Below are 11,068 nucleotides of genomic sequence, written 5' to 3'. Positions count from 1 at the left end.
TTATTTATATGATGGATTACATTGATAGATTTTCAAATGTTGAACCAGCCCTGCCTCTCTGGGATGAAGCTTACTTGATCATAATGGATAATTTTTTGGATGTGTTCTTGGATTCAGTTTCCCAGTATTTTATTGAGAATTTTTGCATCGATGTTCATGAGTGAGATTGGTTTATAATTCTCTTTCTTGCTTAAGTCTTTGTGTGGTTTTGGTATCAGGGTGACTGTAGCTTCATAAAAGGAGTTTGGCAATGACTCTTCTGTTTCTATTTTGTGAAACACCTTAAGGAGTATAGGTATTAGGTCTTCTTGGAAGTTCTGGTAGAATTCTACATTGAAACCATCTGGTCGAGGGCTTTTTTTGGTAGGGAGGTTTCTGATGACAGCTTCTAATTCCTCATGATTCACAGGTCTATTTAAACTGTTCACCTGGTCTTGATTTAATTTTGGTATATGGTACTTATCTGAAAAGTTCTATTTCTTTCACATTTTCCAATTTTGTGGCATACAGGCATTTGTAGTAAGATCTAATTATTCGCTGAATGTCTTCTGTGTCTGTCGTTATGTCCCCCTTTTCATTTCTAATCTTGTTAATTTGCAGGATCTCTCTCTGCCGTTTGATTAGTTTGGATAGGGTCAACAGCTATGGCTACGAATATATAAGTCCCAGGTGGGCCATATACCTCTCCTAGAATTTCATCCATAAAAGAAAGGAAAAGTTATTAAATTACTGGATTGGGATATTATCTGCAATTATGTTAATAATGGTTTACAAATTTCAAAAACAGTTACAGTTAGTAGATTACTAACCTCTGTTAAAATCATGGTTCCTCTGAGACTCTTAAGGTGCAATAATGATGTGGGCTAGAAAAACCTGTGGATTTTCTAGTAACTCAAAACCAAAACTGAGCAGAATTTTGTTAAAGAGACATTGGTCAGGGCAGCCATGGAGCAATAGTACATGAGTTGCAGGTCATCAGGGGAAGCTGTGACAGCCATGTGGGAGCCACACACAGGGAGGGATGGAATCAAGCCACCAGACCACAGGAGCCACAAGAAGCTCTGGGGATGCGGGAAGCTGAGTGTGTATCCCTTGGGATGGCAGCAAGGACAGTCATCACAGGAGAGGAAGCTAAGGCATGGGCAGATGGGAGCTGAGAACACTAGTGTTTCTGCCAAACGCAGGTGGCTTAGGTTTGGGTTCCAATTCCTAGAGTTGGAATTCCAATCCCAGCTCTGGCCTGGCTGGTGACTAAAAAGCCGCATGCAAATGACTATTTTATAAATTTGTGCCCCCAAATTTGGAGTTCCAATTGAAGCATGATTAATAAAAACTCTGAGAGAAACTGTCATTGAACCTATCGACCATAGAAGCAAAGCAGCCAGGCTTTTACCTTGAACTCAGTCTGAAATGTCGATCCTGCCTCCAGGAATTGCAGAATGAGACTGTGTCTGAGGTCTGTCTCCTCTTGCTTTACAATCCTTTCTAAGGTTTGAATTAAAGATTTGTACCACTGGAATTAAAGGCATGCACCTTCTGGTTTGTATGTCAACAAGTGTGGCTACTGGGATTAAAGGTGTGTGTTATTAGAGCATGGTCAATATGGCTGACAGCGGATGTTTACCTCTCTCTCTAGGTAGTGTTTATTTATTTTTCATTTTTCCATTCGAAAATTTACACTTACTTCCCTCCTTCCTTTCCCCTACCACTCCCCAACTCCTCCTCCTCCCTCCCCCACCATGCTTGAGAGAGGGCAGAGAACCCTGTCCTGTGGGAAGTCCAAGGCCCTCCCCCCTACAACCAGGACTAGGAAGCTGTGCATCCAAATAGACTAGGGTCCCAAAAATCCAGTACATGCAGTAAAACAAGTCCCAGTGTCTTTATCAATGGCGTCTCAGTCAGCCCCCATTGTCAGCCACAATCAGAGAGTCTGGTTTGATCACATGCTCATTCATTCCAGGTCCAGCTGAATTTGGTGAGCTCCCATTAGAACAGGCACACTGCCTCAGTGGGCGGACCAACCCCTCGCGGTACTGACTTCCTTGCTCATCTTTTCTCTCCTTTTGCCCTTCAGCTGGACCTTGGGAGTTCAGTCCTTGCTCTGATGAGGGTCTCTGTTTCTGTCTCCATCTGTCGACAAAGATTCTATGGTGATATTCGAGATAATCATTAGTTTGATAGTGGGGCAAGGACCGTTCAGGTACCCTCTCCTCTGCTGCACAAGGACCTAGCTGGGGACAGTCCTGTGGACACCTGGGATTCCCTCTAGAGCCAAGTCTCTTGCCAACTCTAAAATGTCTCCCTTAATGTAAATATGTTCTTCCCTGCTCCCATATCTGCCCTTCCTCTATCTCCACTTTCCCAGTCGCCAATGCTCTCCCCAGTCTTTCCCTTCTCCCTTCCCTTTCCCCCTCTTCCCTTCCCCCACACCCCTACCACCACCCCCATGCTCCCTACTTTTGCCCCACAATCATCTTGTTTCCTTTAAATTTCCAGGAGGATCTATATATGTTTTTCTTTGGGTTCACCTTGTAAGTTGGCTTCTCTAGGCTTGTGAACTATATAGGCTTAATGTCCTTTGTTTATGGCTAGAGTCCACTAATGAGTGAGTACATACCATATTCATCTTTTTGGGTCTGGGTTATCTCACTCAGGATAGTGTTTTCTATTTCCATCCATTTGCATGCAAAATTCAAGATGTCATTGTTTTTTACCGCTGAGTAGTACTCTAATGTGTATATATTCCACACTTTCTTTATCCATTCTTCCATTGAGGGGAATTCAGGTTCCAGGTTCTGGCTATTACAAATAATGCTGTTACGAACATAGTTGAACAAATGGTTTTGTAGTATGATTGGGCATCTCTTAGGTATATTCCCAAGAGTGGTATTGCTGGATCTTGAGGTAGGCTCATTCCCAATTTCCTGAGAAACGGCCACACTGATTTCCAAAGTGGTTGCACAATTTTGCATTCCCACCAGCAATGGATGAGTGTTCCCCTTCCTCCACAGCCTCTCCAGCAAAGGCTATCATTGGTGTTTGATTTTAGCCATTCTGGCAGAGATGATATCTCAAAGTTGTTTTGATTTGGATTTTCCTGATTGCTCAGGAGGTTCAACATGACCTTAAGTGTCTTTTGGTCATTTGAATTTCTTTTATTTTTTTGTTTATTAAAATAAGAATGAAATGCCACTACAAATAGTGGCAGAAACACACATCTGTTTCAGAACAAATCATCACTAATTCTTCCAAATGAATTTGAAATTACAGTTTTGTTTGTTTATTTGTTTCCATTATTGGTAAAAGACAGTTTTCAGTAATAGTGATTTATTTATCAATATGAAATGCTAGTAATGACATATTTTATGGGTATTTTATATGTCTATATAGATATAATGTAGCAATATAAGACATGTATATAAGACATGTATACCAACATATATATATTTATGTGTGTGTGTGTGTGTGTGTGTGTATGGTGTATGTGTGTGTGTGTGTGTCTTGAATTTAAAAAAACAACTGTAGAAGGGCATAACACTGCATGACCGAAGTCCCAGAAAGTGGTATGTTGATGCAATAGGTTCACATAAGCCTGAGAATTAAAGAATATTTTAGAATATACAGAAAGACACTTTCTCCATAAAATAATATAGTTAAATTTGACAATAACTTACTTTAAAGCCTCGACTAAAATCTTAACAGTAAGTTTAATGTACTTTGTTTTAATTTTGTATTTGGATTTATATTCTAAATCAGTATTTGTAATTGTGTCCATGTTATATTGTATAATGGGGCATAAATATGAAAATGCTATGTAAAACATTTCTATGAATGTAATATAAATTATATAATTCTAATTGTCAAAACTATAAAAGAAATGCAAATATTTCTGCTTCTGTCCCTCTATTCTGTTAGGTCTTTGTTATTCTATGCCACTCTGGTTGTAGTTTTACATATTTTTATCCCAACTGTGAAGTCAAAAATATATAACTGCAATTTAATTTGTTTTGGGGTCATCCTTTCATATTTAAGTATATTCTTATCTTTTCATGCTCATAAGAAAGTTATAAAATGCTATGTTTCTTCTTTTCGGTTCTCTTTTTTATTTGATGGTGTTTTTCGACATAGCTCATTTATTGGGAGAGATGAATAATTTTATTTAATTTTTTAGCTAGGGAGACTTACCTTTTCAAAGAAACTAAATTTATTACTTAAATTGATTCCAGTTTCAGATCTTATTCAATATTTACTTAGCTCACAAATATTTAATTAAAAACTAATTCTAAATAAAAAACAAGGGCAAGGAGAGATTCCTCAGTAACTGGGAAATCTTACTGTGATTGTAGACAACCCAGATTTTGCTCTGTGACCTACATAGTAGCTCTTCACTATCAGGGGATCTGGTACCTTCTTCACTCTTTAGGCACCTATTACACACAGAACAGAAATACATATAGGCAAACACTGATACACATAAAGTAAAATAAATAATAAAAATGGGAATGGAAAATTTATATTACAAAAACAGAAGAAATATGTCTAAGATTGAGGAGTATAAATGATGGGTTTGAAGAAAGTAACTTTTTAAAATAGTTTTCTGTCTTGAATTAAAATCTATATGCCCTGATGTGGAAGTGGTGAGTGACATCAGCTTTATGATGGGGTTTATCTTCTTTACACAGACTGGAATAGGCATCATGGGAAGCTCATTGCTTCTCTATTATAGTTTCCCTTTGATCACTGGACAAAAGGTGAGACCCACAGACCTTATCCTCAACCAACTAGATTTTGCCAACAACTTTGTTCTGTTCAGAAGGATCCCTCAGATAGTGTCAGCTTTTGGATGAAAGAATTTCCTGAGTGATACTGAGTGTCACACACATGCCTTATGAGTGGCTTCTGGGCCACCCAGCTTTGTCCCACATTCTTTTGGTTTAAGCAGTCCAGAAAAAAGATGCTCATGGTCTATGGCTTATATTTTTGAATCTTGCAACTTGTGGTGAATATCTATATTTTTATATGAGTAACTGGCCAAAGGCTCAGTCAAAATATGATTATGAACACAGATTATCTTTAGTTTCTCACCATTACCACAAAATACAAAATTTTATTATATAATGTCTTCTTGTACTTTTCCATTGATGCTAATTTTTAGTCTAACAGTTTCATGTTCCTTGTCCTTAATAGAAGGTAGCAGCAAGGTCAACACATCTACAACCATAGCCTCTCCTTGAGACCTGCTTCAGAGGACAGAGCTACATGGACCATTATGAGCCTGGGGACCATGTATGTTTTTTTCTTCTCTCTCTATTCCACTTCAACTCTTTATCTTGTTCTTATCAGAAACCAAACAAGAGGCTAATTAATGCTGCTGTAATTTTGGCTGCATGCTTCTCTGGTTTCAATCCCTTTTGTTCATCAGCAGTGACGCCAATGTCTCCCACATCTTTGATATCTGTAGGAGAAAAAACTCTCTTCTAGTCAGGAAAAACAGTAATCTTGCTTTGGGTTTCTATAGTTGGCTTATTGATTGATTTAGACTTTTTATGTTCAATCTTTAAATGTTTGAGGGTTTTGGCTTTATGTGTATCTTTGCACTACCTCTGTGCTGGTAACTTCACAGCAAAAAGAGGGTGGTGGGTTCCCAAAACTGGAATAACAGACTGTTGTGAACTGCCTTGTGGATACTGGAAACTGAAACCAAGTGCCTGGAAAGAGCAGCCAGTGCACTTTACCATGGAACTATCTCTCTAGCACCTTGTTTTATTTTATATAAATAGGTTTTTGCCTACTTACTTGGCTGTGCGACACAAAACATTTGCATATGCACATATTCCTACTTGTATGTAATGCATTTTGTCATATTGACCTCTGTCACACCCATGACATCCCCCTTTCACGTTCTCTGGACCATTTACTAATGTTTCCCTCTCTTGCTTTCATATCTTACTGAAGATAAGTCAGTGATTTTATTTATGGCTATTTGCATGTGCATGTATGTTGATTTATCTATTGGATGTACCAGGACACACACACGTCCTTAGTATCTTAGGACTTTACATATTGCCATACTGAGAACAGGAGAACATTTGATTAGGCTTCACCATACATCAGTGTGGGACTTGCACACTATTTCTATTGCTGCTAACTGGAAATGGTTGATCAGGTAGAGATTGGGCAATTCTTTAACCCTTTACCAAAAATAATGGTAGTGACACAAGAGATTAAAGTGATATGACTGAAACTTTCCACAATTTACAAAAGATCAAAACACTACATTATAAACAATAAATATACATATTGTTAAATCATTTTAAAAACCAAATATATTTAAACTGAAAAAAGCAAATAGGATATTGTTTTCTAAGAATTGCACAAGACTACATATGAGAGGTTTCCAAAATTTAAACTCTGAAATTTCATACAATGAAATGCTAAAAAGATGAGAAATTTCCATAAAGTAAATAAATGAAGCATTAACATGATTCATTCTGTTTTATTGTGACCATTTTTCAAACTTCACTTATAACATGAGCAACATAAGACAAATAGACTTTGTTTTATATAAAATTCATAGTATAGATATAGAATTATTTATATATCTTCATGATGATATCCAAATACTTTAAAAGCAGTAGACTACTGAAAGATAATCAGGAAAGTGCATTGTTACATGTTCTGCAGGCAAAACAGACCTTTGAGACCCTGGTGTCAGTGAGAATGAGCACATAGGGGCTGAATGCTGGAAAACAAGAAGCCAGCAGCACAGATCTGTTCACTACCCACTGGCCACGTTTTTCAGCAAGAATGATCCAAAGGGTCAAACTAATGTAGACAGAATAGAAGGCTGTAAAGAAACACACTAGGATCAGAATTCTACATGTGGCTCTGTCTTCATGGGAAACACTAGAGGAGAAGCTGTTTGTGTGAACGTGCTGGACTCTTTGCTTGTGTCTATGAAGCACAATAATCGCCAATATGCTAGCCCAGGACATAAAAATCAAACTTATCATATCAGGGGAAAAGTGTAAGATATTACATAGGAAGACACATCCAGCAGGTAGTGTCCAGGAGCAATAACCACCATTGCTTTCTACACTGGCATTTCTCTCATTCAATGGACCATTCACTAGAAATGGAAGACGTAAATTTATGAGGAGATGTAGGAACCAGTTCAAGAGACAGCAGTAGCCAATGAACTCTTTGGATTGCATTTTGAGTGCAATCCACCTACACATTCTGGGTTTGAGCTTTATGGCCTGGAAGCCACTAAAGAGACTGACAGTGCTCACTGACACCCCATTGCCAACTCTATACCAATAGAAGACAAGTTTGCAATTTGTATCACTCAAGAAACATTTCCATCCCAATGTTATCAATGTCTGTGGTATACCCTTAGACAACAAAACTATTAAGTTGGCCAAAAGTAGTTGACTGAGAACCAAATCTATAGGTCTCATGTGATTTCCAGTGAGCAGAGGGAAGATGTACAGAAGGAAGAGGGAAGAATTTCCCAAGATCCCAATGACAGTCTGTATGAGGAAAATAAACCCCATATTCAAATTTGCAGAGTACATTTTGTCATGCCCAAGAGGATACTGATTTTAACAGAGTCAGAAGAATGAAGGAGTTAAGCAAATTAGAATTGCTGCATGACACTCATGCTTCTCTCAGTATTTATATACTTTTTGTGTTCTCACTTTAAATAGCCGTGGAATATTTACTGTGCAAGGCTCAACTCAATGAAGACTGGTAATTTTGGTTCCCTCAGAACCTATTAGGTCTACTTAGTTCAGAGTACTGTGGTCCACAGTTGAAGGAATACCTAGGGGAGAAGGAAGCTGTTGCAAGGAGGGCCTACTTGCTCATTACGGCCGCCTGGCTATCTTAGCCCTGAAATAACCACACAGAAACTGTATTAATTAAATTATTGCTTGGCCAACAACCTCTAGTTTCTTCTTGGATAATTCTTACATCTTAAGTTAACCCATTTCTCTCAATCTGTGTATCACCACAAAGCAGAGGCTTAACAGGGAAAATTTAGCACATCTATCTCCAGTGTCAGATCCATGGCAATCCCCTCACTCTGCTTTCTTCCACACAGAATTCAGTTCTGTCTTCTCCACCTACTTAAGTTCTGCTCTATCAGGCCAATGAGATTTCTTTATTCATTAACCAATACAAGCAACACATAGAGGGGACTCTCACAATAGAAAGATTTTTGTACTGACATGAATTCCTACTTAGAAGATAAGCTACAGGCAATGAAAATACAGGAACTGTGCAACAAATATTTCCTTCTTGAATTAAAATTTGAACTTGTAAATATGAGAACAAAGTTATACTGGTTGGAAGAGTAGAAAATAAGCTTCACAATATGATATGATGTATTAAATAAATGCATAAAACATTCATACATTCACCTAGAATATTATGTGATACCATCACATGAAAATGAACAACTTTAAAATGTAAGTGAAAATTAGTTTAATCAGGTCTTACAAACTTAATGTATATGAACTTACCAAAAGTAATTCAGATAATTCAAGACCCACAGGTATGCATAAAGCAAAAATTTGTAATGAGAAACAGAAAACCATTGCCCTCAGTCATACTTGCAATTTCAGCAGCTAGGAATTTGTAGAATACCATTCACGATTGGTGAACAAAACTTTTGAGAATAATCCAAAGGAAAATGTAAGAATATGAGCCCAAATTGCTCAACAAACACCAAATATTCTTCATGAATATAATTTCAAATATAATATTTAAGGAAATATCTATTATTTATCTTCAGTGAATTAGAATACAGAGTATTGACAGCTCTATATTATTTTGCCTAAAAATGATGTTAATATGAAGATCAAAATAATGAAACTTGTTCAAAATATTGTTAAAACTTTTCCTTAATTAATGAATTTCAAAAGCTCAAGATCATGTAATCAGGAGAGGAAGGTCACCCCACAAGAACTGGTATAGCTATCAAAGCCCTCATATATATATATATGAGGAACCAGTTGAAGAGTATATATATGTTCTTCTGTTGTTACCAAGACAGTTCAGGCTGTGTGATCTGCCTCTTATCACTTGGAAAAGTCATACAGCATTGAAAAGATGTGTTAAGCATTACTGAGGAATTGAATTCAAAGGACATAACCAGGGCAGAGAAGAAAATGATAGGAAGGGAAAGAGTAGGGTGGATGGGGAGGCAGACGCTGAAATGAAGATGAGTATAACAGCTGGTTCAGGAGAGGAATTTTAAAGTTTGCTATAACTCTGGTTCTGGAAGACAAACCTGGAGTAATAAAGTTGTACCCATAACTCAGGGCAGAAATTCACAGTGCATAAGGGTCAAGATTCTGCTGATCACAGGAATCTATGGAGACAGAAGGGATAAGAGACATCAGTGCCAAGGGTCTCACACAAAGATGAGAATCTGCTCACCCAGTGGCGTGTTTGGTTGAAATAGTGTTTTTATTTCTGAAAAATATCTAGAAGAGCCAGAGTAACATTTATAGTAGACATAAAATAAAACCAAACTGACCAAACTTGGCCACAAACTAACATATAAGATTAATTCTTACTTATTAAAATACCCCTTGGATTCTGACTTTCTTCCCACAACACCACTTCCAACAAATAACCTGTGTTTTTTTATGAAAGTCTTTTTCTTCTTTTACATGCAGAAAACAATGAGCTTTCTTGACCTATTCACAAATGTTACCTTACTTTTAAGGAACATAAATTTTAGAGATGCAATTGCAGAATCCCTTGGACCCACATATTTTTCTTTTTTTTTTTTCCACATATTTTTCTTAAACGGAAGAAAGTAAAAGCAAAAGCGGGAACACATGCCAGTCACTTCCATTTAAAAAAATCTGACTACTTAACAAGTTAGAGGTTATTGTGTATGATGACAACAACAAGTTTTAGCTATGAAACCTTAGCATGGATGGAGTGTCTATGCCATATTTAGTGTTGGATCAATGAGAACAACTTTTGGCAGGGATATAACAATGAGAATAAGGAAGATTCTGTTCTGACACTGTGCAGGTTAGTAAGTGGTAATATGACAGGGATTTTCTAAAAGATGTCTATCCAGTATCGTTCTCTCTCTTCCTATCACCTCTGTCCTCCTCTCTGTGCCTCCATCCCTCCTATTTCTGTGTCTATCCCAGTTCACAGTGCTGTATTCTTGAAGCATGATTAAAAGAAGCTTAGGGAGAGAAATTGGGGTTCAACCTGAAGATCCAAAAGCAAAACAGCCAGTCACTGACTCTTACCTCCACATCAGTCTGAAATGGCAATCCTGCCTCTTGGGAACTCAGGAGACTGCATCTGTGAGAGCTGTATTGCCCCATCTTATATTCCTCTCTAGGGCTGAGATTAAAAGTGTCCACCACCGCCAGTAAAGGCATCTACTACCCAGATTCTATGGCAACTAGTGTGGCTACTGAGATTAAAGGTGCATACCATTGTGGCTACTGGTATTAAAGGTAGGTGTTAACATGACCTGGTGTGTAAGGCTGACCAGTGAGACTGTTTTACTCTCAGATCTTCAGGCATCCTTTATTTATTAAAATATATTTGAAATGTCACTATATATATGCCCACCAAATTATATTATTATATTCTAAGACATTCAGACTTAATTTTTGGTATCCATTTGAACCATATCAAACCTCTTTAACAGGTGTGTACAAGGCACCGTGGAGGATGAGTACTCAGAACATCATATTTCATACACAGTTATTCCATGTATTTGGAATTGGTGTCATGCCTGTACTGTGATTCAGACTTTCCTGATTCGTATGTTCATGAATCACATTGAACAGCTGTGAAAAATGTTCACAGATTATGAATTTTGCAATTAGGTATATGTTCATTCATAGTCAACAGACAGACAATATCAGATTTCACAAATCTATAAAAAAATCATGGAAGTCTTGCAAGTGTTTCCTCTGGTCATCAGTGGAGGCTCTTGAGGGAAATTTCAAAAATTAAGCAAATGTGTAAAAAGCAATTCACACACACACACACACACACACACACACACACACACACACAC

The sequence above is a fragment of the Microtus ochrogaster genome, unplaced genomic scaffold (assembly GCF_000317375.1).
Source record: "Microtus ochrogaster isolate Prairie Vole_2 unplaced genomic scaffold, MicOch1.0 UNK47, whole genome shotgun sequence".
Taxonomy (NCBI): domain Eukaryota; kingdom Metazoa; phylum Chordata; class Mammalia; order Rodentia; family Cricetidae; genus Microtus; species Microtus ochrogaster.
The sequence above is the reverse complement of the archived record's forward strand: the minus strand, read 5'-3'. Positions refer to the sequence as shown.